Genomic DNA, 12855 nt, shown 5'->3' on the forward strand with positions numbered 1-12855 from the left:
CCTGCACTTCAGGATTAAGAACCTGCTGCCAGAGCTGTTAGCCACTTCTCTAACATGATAATTGTTTCTTGGCTGCTAATATATCCTGTCCAACCCCCCCCCCCCCCGCTTCCTTGCAGTGAGAATAGCTCTGTCTTAGGAGAAAGAAAGGCTCTGGAAGATACTGGTATTGCCTGTTGGTACGACTGTGCTCTCTTGATGTCTAAGCCACAGGGAACCTTTCTTTCACAAGAAGAAAGATAAGAAAGCTCTGATTCACACATGTATGCATGTCCTTTGATGCCTGCAATGCACAGAATACCACTGAAGCTTTCTGACATCAACTTAAATGCATTGCTTTTCAATAGAGTTTGTAAAGGCCAGGGCTACACAAGTGGCAGCGTGGGGTGGTGCGATCCTGCAGTGGCAGAATGGACTGTGCCACTTCAGACTTCAATTAGGGGGCAGGACACGGGTGGCACTGTGGGTTAAACTACAGAGCCTAGGACTTGCCGATCAGAAGATCGGCGGTTCAAATCCCCGTTACGGGGTGAGCTCCCGTTTCTCAGTCCCCGCTCCTGCCAACCTAGCAGTTTGAAAGCATGTCAAAGTGCAAGTAGATAAATAGGTATTGCTCCAGCGGGAAGGTAAATGGCGTTTCCGTGTGCTGCTCTGGTTCACCAGAAGCGGCTTAGTCATGCTGGCCACATGACCCGGAAGCTGTACGCCGGCTCCCTCAGCTAATAAAGCGAGATGAGCGCCGCAACCCCAGAGTCGGCCACCACTGGACCTAATGGTCAGGGGTCCCTTTACCTTTACCTTACCATTGTTAATGGTCTCTTATGTGTTAAGAACCAACCAAACCCAAACTTCATTCAATCCACACGGAAATTGGGAGGGAAGCTTCTAGTCCAGTGTGCTGTTGCATAACTATTCTACTTGAACAGAGTCCCCACCACCACCTATAGGCTGACGGGGTATAGTCCAGTCTAGAACCTCAGAACTATGCCACTATGTTCAAGATTTTGGGCTCAGTCTTAATGTTCAGCAGCATGAGTTGATGTAATGCTGAGGCAATAGGAATAAGAAACCTTATTCTCTGAACTGCATGTGGAAAGGAGATTACCATTTTTGAATACTCCCCATGTTCCCAGTTAATTGAAATAAACAACATTGAGGAAAGCAATTCTAGCCTAACCCTGTCCCTCCTGTACCTGCTTTCTGTTTGCAAGGAGAGGTTTTTCTCCTTGATGTAGGAAAGCAGTAAAAAAATATATGATTGGCCCACCAGGAATGATGCAGATCATTTTACCACCATATTGCTTGTTTGTTTGTTTGAAACATGCCTATATTGCCCTTCAATTAAACAGATGTAGAGTAGTTTTCAATAGGCTCATAAAACACAATGCATTTGCAACAATAAGTAAAACACTTTATTGCAGCAATAAAAAAGCAATTGCAGCAGAAACGTTCTAGGCAGTCTTCAGGGACAGCCCTATGCACAATGCACTGCGGTAGTCTAACCTGGAAGTTACCCAGATGTGGGTGATTGCAGCTGAGCTATCTCCATCCACGAGGGGTTGCAGCTGGCAGAGCAGCCTTAGCTGGTGGAAGGTGCTCCATGACACTGAGGCCTTGTGGGTCATTAATCACAGAGCTGGACTAATGAGCATCCCCAGGCTGTAAATATGATGCTTTAGTGCAAGTGTGATGATTTCCAGAACAGGCTGAGTAACACTCCCCTGGACAAATGAACCGCTCAACAACAGTACTTCTGTCTTGTCAGTACTGAACTTCAGTTTATTCATCCTAATCCACTTCACCACTGCCTCTAGGCAATGATTCAGCACATGGACTACTGAATTTGTAGGCCCACTCTCAGTGGTCATTTGTAAATGTGTGGTAATCAAAGGTAAAGAAATCAACAGATGTGCAACCCAATCCAAACTTGATATTATTATTTTTTACCCTTTCTTTATGAGGGCAAGAGATGCACTTGTGACCAACTTTGGCTTTGTCCAGTGGAGGACTGAATCTGGAACATGGGGTGTAGAAGGAGGAGACACAGAAACTTGATAAGCTTTAAAGATGAACCAAGTGTAGAACACCATAGCTTACAGAATTTTTGTGGTTTGTGGTTGACTTTCCAGGCCTCTCTGGCTTTCATCCATCTCTGGCCCTCTTCTGCCCCTTCATAAGGTACTGTTGCCTGGCTGGAATGTGTTCTTGAGTTCTGATAATGCCCCTTGCTTGTCAGGATGGAAAGATTGCTCTGCCCACTTTTGTATCTGGTCCCTCCCACCCCAGAAGGTTGCCCATGAGGGGCCATTGGGCTGAAAAAGGTTCCCCATCCCTGGGCTAGAAGCTATATATGAGCTCTTCTGGGTCAAGAAGTCAGTCTTAAGGAATGGGTGTTCTCTTGGTGAGCCCTGGATATCTAAGCCAGGATTTCTGTATAGCAACTGCTGCCATTACTACTTCACCTCCTTTTCTGGGTCCTCACTCTGCAGTTATTTGGGAATTTCAGTCCATTGACAAGCCTGTTAAGTTGCTAAGAGCAAGTATCTATTCCATCCTCCATGAAACCTGGGACAAAGATATGTGAGGCTATATTTTCCTTGGTTCCTGAGGAATGCTGTTGGAGTAAATTTATTGTTCAGCAGTGGGCAATGAAACAATTCCAGGTGACTTCACTGGAGCCAGAGTTTTCATCTTAGTCTTCAAACATCTTAATTCTGAAGCCGCCTTTGTCTCCTGCATCATTCCCAACATGGACAAATGGACATTTGGATGCATGGGCTTTTTTATAGTCAGCCTAAGAATCAAGTGCTCTGCAAAACAGAGCAACGGCAACAAAAACAGGGCTTGTTAGAACTGAAACAACAGTACACAGATATTCAAATTCACCCCAGAATGTCATTTGACAAATTTTACGTGCAAAATTTTGAACCTGAAACTCACATTTAAACATTGTGTGAAATTTTAAAGGAGTCCAATTTTCAGTTAGATTTGTTGGCATCTCTCGATTAGTTTGATTTGGGCAGGTGTCAAACCTCATAAACTGTCACCTCTCAAATACTAAATCCGATTAGACATAGGCCCAGTACACACAAGCATAAATGTCACTTGGTATCTAATCACTCAACAAATCCCTTATGACTCTCGGCTCAATGTCACAAACAAACAAAATTCCCAGCATCCAAATTTTACCCAAAATTCTATGGTTTCAATTCACCTGAACTTGTTTGCGGATCAGCACTGAGGCAGTGCTGTCATTACCAAAGCACAGGAGCAACCTTATGTGCATTGATTAACATATCATTTAAAAAGGAATACTGATGTAATGAGACCATCACATCTGGAATTTTTTCCTGTTGTGATTTAATCAACGTACTTATACATAATTACAGCACCAGAAACAAACCCATCAAGATCCCTATGTTGCCTGTCGTTTTGATCAATGCACATTTGCTCTCCTCCACCTGGTGGTCTGTCAGTAAGAAAGAAAAATACATTATGCAAACCTGCAGCAAACTGTGCACCTACCAATCCTGAAATTAATTTTAGAAATCATTCCAGTCAAACCAGAAACCCACAGAATGAAAACAAGATGGAATGGGGTGCACACCCACTTGTCCCTGGCAATTTGCGTTTGAGGTGCTGTGAGGTGATGCTGAAGCTCTGTCTGTGGCATGTGATCTGCAATTTTCAATTCATGCATGATACAATCACTGATGTCGCCGCCATCAGAAGATGGAACGTGTTCATTTGCAGCAACTCACAGCGGCAGGCAAATTCCAAAGAAGAGGAGCCCGTTTGGAAGGATTTTAGGGAAACTGTGAGGGTAATAGGGATGCATGTGCTGTGTGCGTCACCACTTGTCAGTGATCTGATTAGCATTGTGGAATAATGAGCCAGTGATTTGTACTGCTGTGGTTGAAATCCAGAACACTTGGAAGATAAATATCCTGTGTATTCCAATGAACCTTGAACCTTTTCCATTGAGCCTTGAACCATTAGCACTGTACTGTCTGCTTTTCTGCACTGGCTCAGACCCAGCGCCGTATCAGTGGTACAGGGGTGGGGGTGAATGCTGCGAGTGGGTTCAGCAGATTCTTGCCCCTCTCTACATTTCCTCTGTGGCTAATCCCTCCCTGTCACTATATACTACCCCCCCATGACAATATAGTTAATGGGGTGGGGAGGAGGAGACACAATATTTCTCTCCCCCGTTTCATTTCTGGAGGGGGAAGAAATCCAGAGGCTGCTTCCCACATGCTTGGACTTTCTTTCTTTCTTTCTTTCTTTCTTTCTTTCTTTCTTTCTTTCTTTCTTTCTTTCCTTTTTTCTCCCTCTCCCCCCCCCCCCAACTTTTGGCTGTGAGGAGAATTGGGTCAGCAAGGTAACCATGGTAATGCTTAAGCAAAGAGAGTCTACAATTCAGCCCCCCTCCCCACCATCTCCCTCTCCCTCTCCCCTTCTCTCTCTTTCCCTCCAGAAACCCTTACATTACAGATTAACTAGATTGTCAGCTCCAGCAATGAGATTTGGGGCCTGAATCCCTTCCATTTGGGGGCCACGATTATTCCGATCTATTTCTGGAGGGGAGGTGGAGGGCGGGTTGTTGAGCTGCTTCCGTGACTCCATTTACACTTGGATGCAATATAGGACTCGTCCATCTCTAGGTAAGGAGCATCCTTCTTCCCATCAGCATTGATGTTTATTTTCATTGATGTTGGACAAATGGGGGAGGGGGAGGGGGAGGGGGAGGTGTAGCATTACTTTTGCAATAACCCTTGGCAGTGTCAATTCTGGGTTGGCAAAGCTGAATTTTTTTAAACAAATACAGTGAGGAATTTGTCCGTCCCCCTCTGCCAAATGACTAGGTCTATGCATTGTATTTCGCTTGCCACAAAGGGAGATTTCTGTTTGCATTTTGCATGCATGGCTCTTTCAAAGAACAACCAAGCTGGCACCATGAGGCAGGGATGCTAAAAGATGCATTCTTTTGATGTCCTGCCACCTCTTTGCTTCCTAAGGGTCCTAGCAGGGATGACAGGTCATCAGGAATGTGAAATGGATGCATGATTTAAAAGAAATCTCAGAACAGTGTCTGGAGGCACAAATCTCACACACTGAGTTCAGTGGCCCTTACTCCCAGGTAAGTGGATGTATAATTACAACCTGCTCAAGCATCTGTAATCCTGTTAGCTGGTGACTGCCTCGCTACAAACCGCACCCCCCCCCCCCGTTCTCTTGAAATAAGTTTTTCATGATTTTAGGAACCTGGTATCTTTGAGAATGTTTTAGTTTGTTATAAAGTCAGAAGATGAGGGACAGAATGCTTCTGCAAGAGAAAGACAGCAAGACTTGGGAACTGATTGAGCTTCTCTTGCAAACCTTCCCCTCTTCTTGCTGTTTATTTGGAGAGAAATGATGAGGAAACGAACAGCGGTTTGGTTTTGGGATGCTGAAGTGAATGATGGTATTAGCTGTTGTGGGTCTTACAGCAGCCACCCTGTGGCTAAATTAGCAGTGCAACTCTTAGGGTTTCTTTTTTGGAACTACCTTAAAGGCATAAACAGCCTGGGAGAGCCAAGGAAAAGGTAAACCGAAAAGACAGGCTAAGAAAAATAGATGCCTCATCTTGTGTTCCAAAATGAGCAAAGAAGCACCCACCATTTCAGTTTTTTGCCTCACCTTCTCTTTCACATGTTGCATTGCCAGCAATCTTACTGGCATCGCTGTGGCATAATGATCTAATTTCTGCACCCACCCTAGTCTGGTGAATCTCAGCAGCAGCAAATAAAGAGCAGGGCAGAAGAGACAACTGACATGGTCCTTTCTACCTGCTTTTAGAGAAGGCTCCTTTGATTATTATTGCTGTTGTTAATCATAAATGAAACATAAATTTGCTTCATTTATGAATCACTCCCAATGAAGCATATCAAATCAATTTCACAATACAATAAAAACATACAAGACAATTTCGAATCCAATGCAGATATCGATTGGGATAAAAATCTCCATTTGGAAGTCTTATTGAAAGAGGAAAGCAAGCCCTTTTACCAACACAAACGTTCTCTCATTTAGCTATCTATGGATACAAGAGGTTTGAAGGATTATTGCACTCCACATGTTCTGCCAGTCGTACCTTGCCCTGTCCTGAAGCACAAGTTCACTTAACATTGTGGAGTGTTGTCATTATGATAGCAAAAAGAACTGTGGTAATTAGTTCTTCAAACATGTGGGAGAGTGGGAATTAAGCAGACCAACAGTGCAATTTATTGGATGCCTATCTGGAAGCAAGCCCCATTGAGTTTCATGGCGCTTACCCCCAGGTAAGTGTATATAGGGTTGCAGTCTAGTAGCCAAACTATACATGACCCTAAACCAGGAGTGGCATTCCAGATGTTGTTGACCATTAACCAAACTGTATGGGGCTTGTGGGAGATGGAGTCCAGCAACATCTGGAGGGACACAGGTTACCCATCTAGACACATCACTTGCAGTTGGTGCCTATCATGTCGCTGCATTCATGTCCCCACTGTTGCCATGAGGGGGGCTTAGATGGAGATGACTCACCAGCAGCCACCAGCACCTCTTTGATACCACCCAAACCTGTGGGCATTGCTCTCCAATCATCCTCAGACTCATCAGATAAGCCTTCTGTAATTTCTCCTGCTCCATGGCCCTACAGGAGCATGCGACTGCAGAAACAGCTGTGGGCTTCGCTTGCCAACTTTAAGACTTCAGATGACTTTGGTCCTTTGCTGAGACAACATTTTCCTTAGCTCAGCCAACAGGGCCTAGCACTCCTTTAACAGAGGTTAGATGGCTATCTGCCATGCATGCTATAGCTGGGATTGCAGGGGGTTGGACTAGATGGCTGGTTGGAAAGAGTCGTGCATCTCCAGTAGGTTGCTTAAGAGAAGTTTGAAAAGGATTTAACTTGTTAAGAACTGAGGTTGTAGCCTTCAACCAGTCATTTGTTAGATTAGTCAACTAAAAAGCTGACCCCAATGAACAAAGCAGCAGGTTTTTTAAAAAAGTGGTTAACTGTCTCAACACCAGAATGGGCAAAACCTGTAGGTGGCAGACAACTTTTTAAAGTGGATGTTTCCCCTTCTCTTTCACACATGACTGTAAGTTGGGTGCTGCTGTGACATGCAGAGACAACACTTAAACACAAATAAAAATGTCTTATTTACTCATAGAGGTATTGCTTTACTCATTTGCTAATAGAATAGAAATAAAAAACCTGTATCAGGTAAGAGTTCTTTTAATTGGCTGATAGACCCATTAAGCACTTGAATAAGAAGCGTTAGGATAGCTTCAGTGCTGGTGTTGTATGGCATCATAATGAATTTTCAAAGGGTCCATCTCAGAAACCTCAGCAGCCTCCTTTGTAATTGTAAGGAGAGTTAAGTGTCTTTCACTCTATATATGGGTCTCAGTGTTGCTATAGGAGCATTCAGATGAATCACTAGTGATCCCATTTGGATCAAATTGGGCTCTTAGCACTTCCTTATGCACTCTTCTGGCTGGGGATATGGCTCTCCCATCTTATTCATACTCTGGCTCTGGCTCCCCTGTGGCTTCTTTAGCTCCACAGTCATGTAGGAACACACAAGTTTGGAATCCACTATGGGTCCTTTAAGGATTGCAGGCAGCTTTCCTGGGAGAGGCGGGCAGAGTCACTGGAAAAAGAGGTCCTGACCGTTTTTTATGGCCTTCACATAATTCTGGTCCTTTGCTGATAAAACATCTTTCTATAGCCCAGCTAGCAGAGGATACATAGAACTATCCATGGTCCTGATTGTTGCTCCCTAGAACCTGCTACGACAAAGGCAGTAGTCAACTGACCAGCTTTGACCTTGCTTTTTATACCTGGACTTGTCTCCACATAGCTGTGATCTTAAGGAGCTGGTGTTGTCCCATGCCAGTGGCCTTAGATGGAAGAACTCTAAGGTGCTCTAAAATGTCATTTATTCAACCCAATTTGTATCAGCATGTATTCTTTGTCAGGGGTGCTAGCCAAACAAAACAGTACACTGCATTTCCATGGAGCAGAACAAAGTGGTAGGATTGGTCTGTACCCCTTCAGGAAGCAGATGAAGGAATTCACAGAGCATTCAAAATCCTGTTTTGAATAGCAAATAGGCACTGTTTTTAGGGAGAGAGCAAAACTAGAGCTTTTCTTCCCAATGTGCTACTTTGCTACTCACAGAGAGTCTTTGCATGAAAGAGCATTCTCTTTCCTGCTATCAGAAGAGTGGGGACTGTCTTCTTTTGATGTTTGTGTTGACAAGGGCCAGGCAAAGTGGTAAGAGACGATATTTTTAGGGTCACCAGTATAGGAACATGAGATCTTCGCAATGCAAGTAGGAAAGGTTTTGCACCAACTCACAAAGTGAGGAGGGATGATAGAAACTCACAAAATGGATTTGCTGCCAATGTGATAAAGTGAAGGCAAAGTTTTTCAAACTGAGCTGCTCTTAACTGGGGGCAGGGGACAGGGAAATTTGAGGTGCTCTGCAGGAGGCTGCAGTAGAAAGCACTTGCCAGCAGCTGAAAAGCCATTGTGAGTACCAATGCTTAAAATGTGCTGGGATTATTTTAGCCAATTTAACTGTCATTCTTTCTCTGCAGGGAATTCTGGGCCCAGTAGTTCTGTGTGTAGGGCCAAGGAATCTGTGGTAGAGAATTATCAGCACCCTCATCAAATTTCAGTTCCCAAGATCCTTTGGGAGAAGCCACTGAAGTAGCATGAAACCAACTTTCCCCTCATTGTATGGCTGAATACCTAGGTTTGCTAACATTGAACAGGTAACAGCAGCCAATCACTACAGGAGAAGAGCTTTAGCTCAGTGCTAAAGCAACTGCTTTGCACTGGAGTGATTTCTGACATGGTACAGATAGGACAAATAAGCAAACACTGGCAATTTCTGCTCCTGTTTCAATTTTTGTCAGAATTCTCTGACGACCCTAGTGAAGTGCACCTAAAATGTAATGTGTGAAGTGACCCTGAGAACTTCAATTATATATCATTGAAAGCAGGATGTTACAAAAAGTGTGTGTGTGCAGTTAAGGATCTCATTATTTTGACTATTACATTACTCTTTAATTTTCACCACTGTGCTAAGTATTGCTTTGCCATTTATGGCTGGCTTGAAGGAAAGGTCCCCTGCCTCGTTCATTTTCAGAGAATAGAAAAGCGACCCGCCAACCCATTTTGTTACTAGGAGCTGGTTAACGCTCTTGAGCAACAGCCAAATCTTTTATTGAAAGGCTGGCAAGAGAGGTCTATTTATCTAAATTTCCTGGGGAACAGCTGATTTGCAGGACTAACTGAGGGCTGGGGTGGCATTGGCAATGATTTAAACTTGCCGCACAATGCCTGTCTAAAACAGAGTCCTGCTCCTTGACAGTAGAGATCATTGGCCTACAGCCTACAGCCAGCACTGTCTTTGTTCTGGGCCACAAAGAAAACCTCAATTTCACATCCAAATTCTGAACTGAGAAAAGCCTGATTCTGCAACCTGAATAGATTCTGCAAATCAAATGAAGGGAGTCCCCTGGAGATTGAATACCCTGCCCTTTTAATATTCTGTTCATTCCACCTTGGGGCTTTTTAGATATTGTGGCTGTTCAAGGTTAACTTGCATTGCCAGGGGCTTAAAATATGCAGAATGGAGAGAGAATTCAGGTTCCTATCCAATATCATTGTCCTTCCCTTTGACTCCCCATCCTGCCCCCACTATATGATTGGAACAAAGTCAAGGGGAACCATCCACAAGGGAGTTCTCTTGCAGAAACTTCATTGAACTGGATGGGGAAAGCCCATGGACACCATGCTCTTGAACTTCTGCCATTCATGCGCAGGAGCTTTTCCCAGTGAATGGTGCTTTTATTCAGCACCTCTGTTTCTAAATGCGTGAGTAGCCTGGTGTCTCCTGCATACACTGGGAAAACCAAAAACCAAACGTTCAAAGAGCAGTGCAGGGTTGTTTGCAAAAAGGCCTTCAAACAGCTCTGGACTGTGCTTTGAAGTCATGAGAGTTAGGGCTTCAAAGCACAGCATCATCTGATGCAAGATGATTGGCAGGTGGGTGGCTCTGCCTGATGAATTTGACCAGGGGTGGGGAGATAATGATCTTGTCTAGCCAGAAAAGCCTCCCCACCCCTGTGGTATAGAGTAAACTGCTAAGTCATGGCTGGGCCTCCAAATTTGACCCAAAAGGCCATTTTGCCCACCCAATATTCACCTGACATCAGGTGCAGGACAGGTAAAGCTGTGGCTGCAAAGGAACAATGGGAGCCTTAAAGTGAGCTCTCCCAGTTGTTCTTTTGCAAGCACAGTTTGGTTCAGAATGTTTAGAATTGGCACAAAATCCATGCTGTGCTGCTTACAGCAGAGGTTAGATCCACCCGACATCATATGATGCCAGATGATTGACAGGGGATCTGGTCCTCTGGCCAAAAGTGCTTCCCCGCTATGATAAGTAATCTGTAATTCTTTCAGGCAAACAGCAATGTTGGCAAGCACTCTTTCTGGAATCAGATCAGATGAAGAGACAGGGCTCCTATGCAGAGAGAAGCAGGCTTAAGGTTCAGTCACTCTAATTCACTTCTGTGATTGGTAGACTGTCAGGGAAAGCGGGGCAGCTACCCCCCTCCACTCCACAAACCTGAGTTACAAGGGACATATTCCTCCCAACATTTTCTCTATGCTTTTCAGCAAGTGGCTGCCATTCACTTTTATAGACGAGCCTTAGCTCAGTGGTAGAGATCTGTTTTATATGAAGGTCCCAGGTTTAATCCCTGGCATCTCCAGATAGGACAGGGGAAAACATTTCCCTTAAATTCTGGAGACCCGCTGACAGTTAGTGTGGGCAGTACTGAGCTTGTTAGATCAATGGCCTGACTCAATATATAAGGCAGTTTCCAATGTTCCAGTGGCAGAGCAAACCCATTGCATGCAGAAAGTCTCAGGTTTAATCCCTGGCATCTCCAGATAGGTCTGGCAGAGACTCCCTGTCTGAAACCCTGGAGAGATGTTGCCATTCAACGTAGCTAATTCTGAACAAGATAGACCAATGATCGGATTCAGAGTAAGGTTTCCTGTGTCACCACTAGATTTCTCCTTTAGGTTGATGAGAAACAGTCTATTCTCTATAACCTCAAGGTGCTCTGTACTCAGGTCTAGGTTAGTAATCCCTTTGCCCAGTATTGCCACCTGGAAAGGAGACCTGGGACAGAAGCCTCCCTTCTCCAGCCGTCCATAATCAGGGCCAGCCCTACCATTCGGTAAAGTGAGGTGGCTACCTCAGGCGGCTGATTTTGAGTATCATGAAAGAGCAGCAGATTGTTAGTTCTATCATGGTCCACTTTTTGCTGCTTGTGCTATTTTGTGCCCCAGGTGCCCAAATAATTTGGCAGGCTTTGGGTACAATGCACCTTTACTGGAGGGGGGACACCATTTGCAGCTCCACCTCAGGCAGAAAAATGTCTTGGGCCAGCCCTGTAAATAACAGGGATGCTTACCTGGCTTCTTGCCAGTGACTGTCTCAGCACTCTGGTCCTTTCCTTCTTACTGTCTCCGACGCTGAGGTGAGACTCGTGTGTTGCTGTATCATGCCTATTCTGGGTAAAGGGCCATGGCTCAGTGGCAGAGCATCTGCCTTGCCAGGAAATGACCTGTTGTGATAGACCACTATCTGAAAGAGAGAGAGCTCCTGCCAGTCAGTGTAGAAAATATTGGCCTAGAGCAGGGGTCTGCAACCTTTAAGACAAAAAGAGCCACTTGGACCCGTTTCTGAAGGGGAAAAAAAATCTGGGAGCCGCAAAACAAGCCAAATGTAAATAACCACACCTTCTTCCCTTTCCCCCATTCTCTCTCTTTTCCCTGAGTCTATTTCAGATAGCAAAGAGGGGTATGGTACCTCTCATATCCATTTTTTGCAAAGCACCATGTGCATAGAGGGCATTATACAAATTAATACATAGAAAAGTTTCTGTCCCTCCCTGCAGTTCAACTCCTTCTCTTTTTACTAACAGCACATATCCATTCCTTCTGCTGGTGCAACTTTCTCATCATTTCTACATAGCAGCATTTATAAACCAGTGCCAGAGAAACGGGTGAAAGGAAGGTGAGAGGGAAGAGATATGAATATTTATGTGTGTATATGTATACATACATACACCTACACAATTACAGGTTTGAAGCCAACTTAAAATAAAAAGCTGGTAAGCAAAGGAATCTGTGGTGCTTTCCATGGGATCCGGGGACATGTCAGCTAATACTCTTTCTTATTCATTTGCTTGTCTCTGCAGCAAATCTCGAGGGGGAAGGGAGAAGGGCAGCAATTGCATAGGCACGAGAGAACGGGGGAAATCCCGCATGCAGGATTTTGGTGCCTAACAGCCCCCCCTCCCTCTGCAATTGCTCTCGTGCTCCCCCGCCACTCTCTGAGGCCGAGATGCTGCATCACGGCACCTGCTGGCTACCTCTGGACCCCCTCCTCGTCACTGACATAATTCACCCCTTCCTCCCTGACAGGGAGGGCGGGCCCATTTTGTGGTTCACCTCAGGTGCTCTCCCTCAACTCGGCGGCCACTCAGAAGCAAGGCACGGAAAAGGATCCCGAAGCACCACACACACACACACACACACACACACACACACCGCCATTTCCCTCGAGCGCGCGCGCTCTCTCTCCCTCGCCTCAGGTGAGGCAGAACTTCCCTCCGGCGGCAGCAGCAGCAGCAGCAGCAGCAGCAGCAGCAGCCCTTCTCTGGCCGCCTCCTCCTCCTCCATCCCAGCAGCCGCCGCCTCTCGAGCTCCGCTGCCGCCGCCGCCTTACTTTGCCCGGC

At 45.3% G+C, this 12855-nt stretch overlaps 1 protein-coding gene across 3 annotated transcripts in view; it reads left to right on the top strand.

Annotated features, from left to right (window-relative positions):
* The window catches only part of RIMS3 (regulating synaptic membrane exocytosis 3), a 59136-nt gene that overhangs the window by 15820 nt on the left and 30461 nt on the right, over window positions 1-12855 (top strand). Inside the window, exon 1 of one of the 3 annotated variants that reach the window (XM_083751884.1) lies at window positions 4409-4664. The exons of the other annotated variants lie outside the window; for them this stretch is intronic. The gene's annotated coding sequence lies outside the window, so the exon portion shown is untranslated. Of the gene's footprint in view, window positions 1-4408; window positions 4665-12855 lie in introns of those variants that run through there. 3 annotated transcript variants of the gene reach the window in all.

Source organism: Podarcis gaigeae (assembly GCF_964106915.1).
Source record: "Podarcis gaigeae genome assembly, chromosome: 8".
Lineage (NCBI taxonomy): Eukaryota > Metazoa > Chordata > Lepidosauria > Squamata > Lacertidae > Podarcis > Podarcis gaigeae.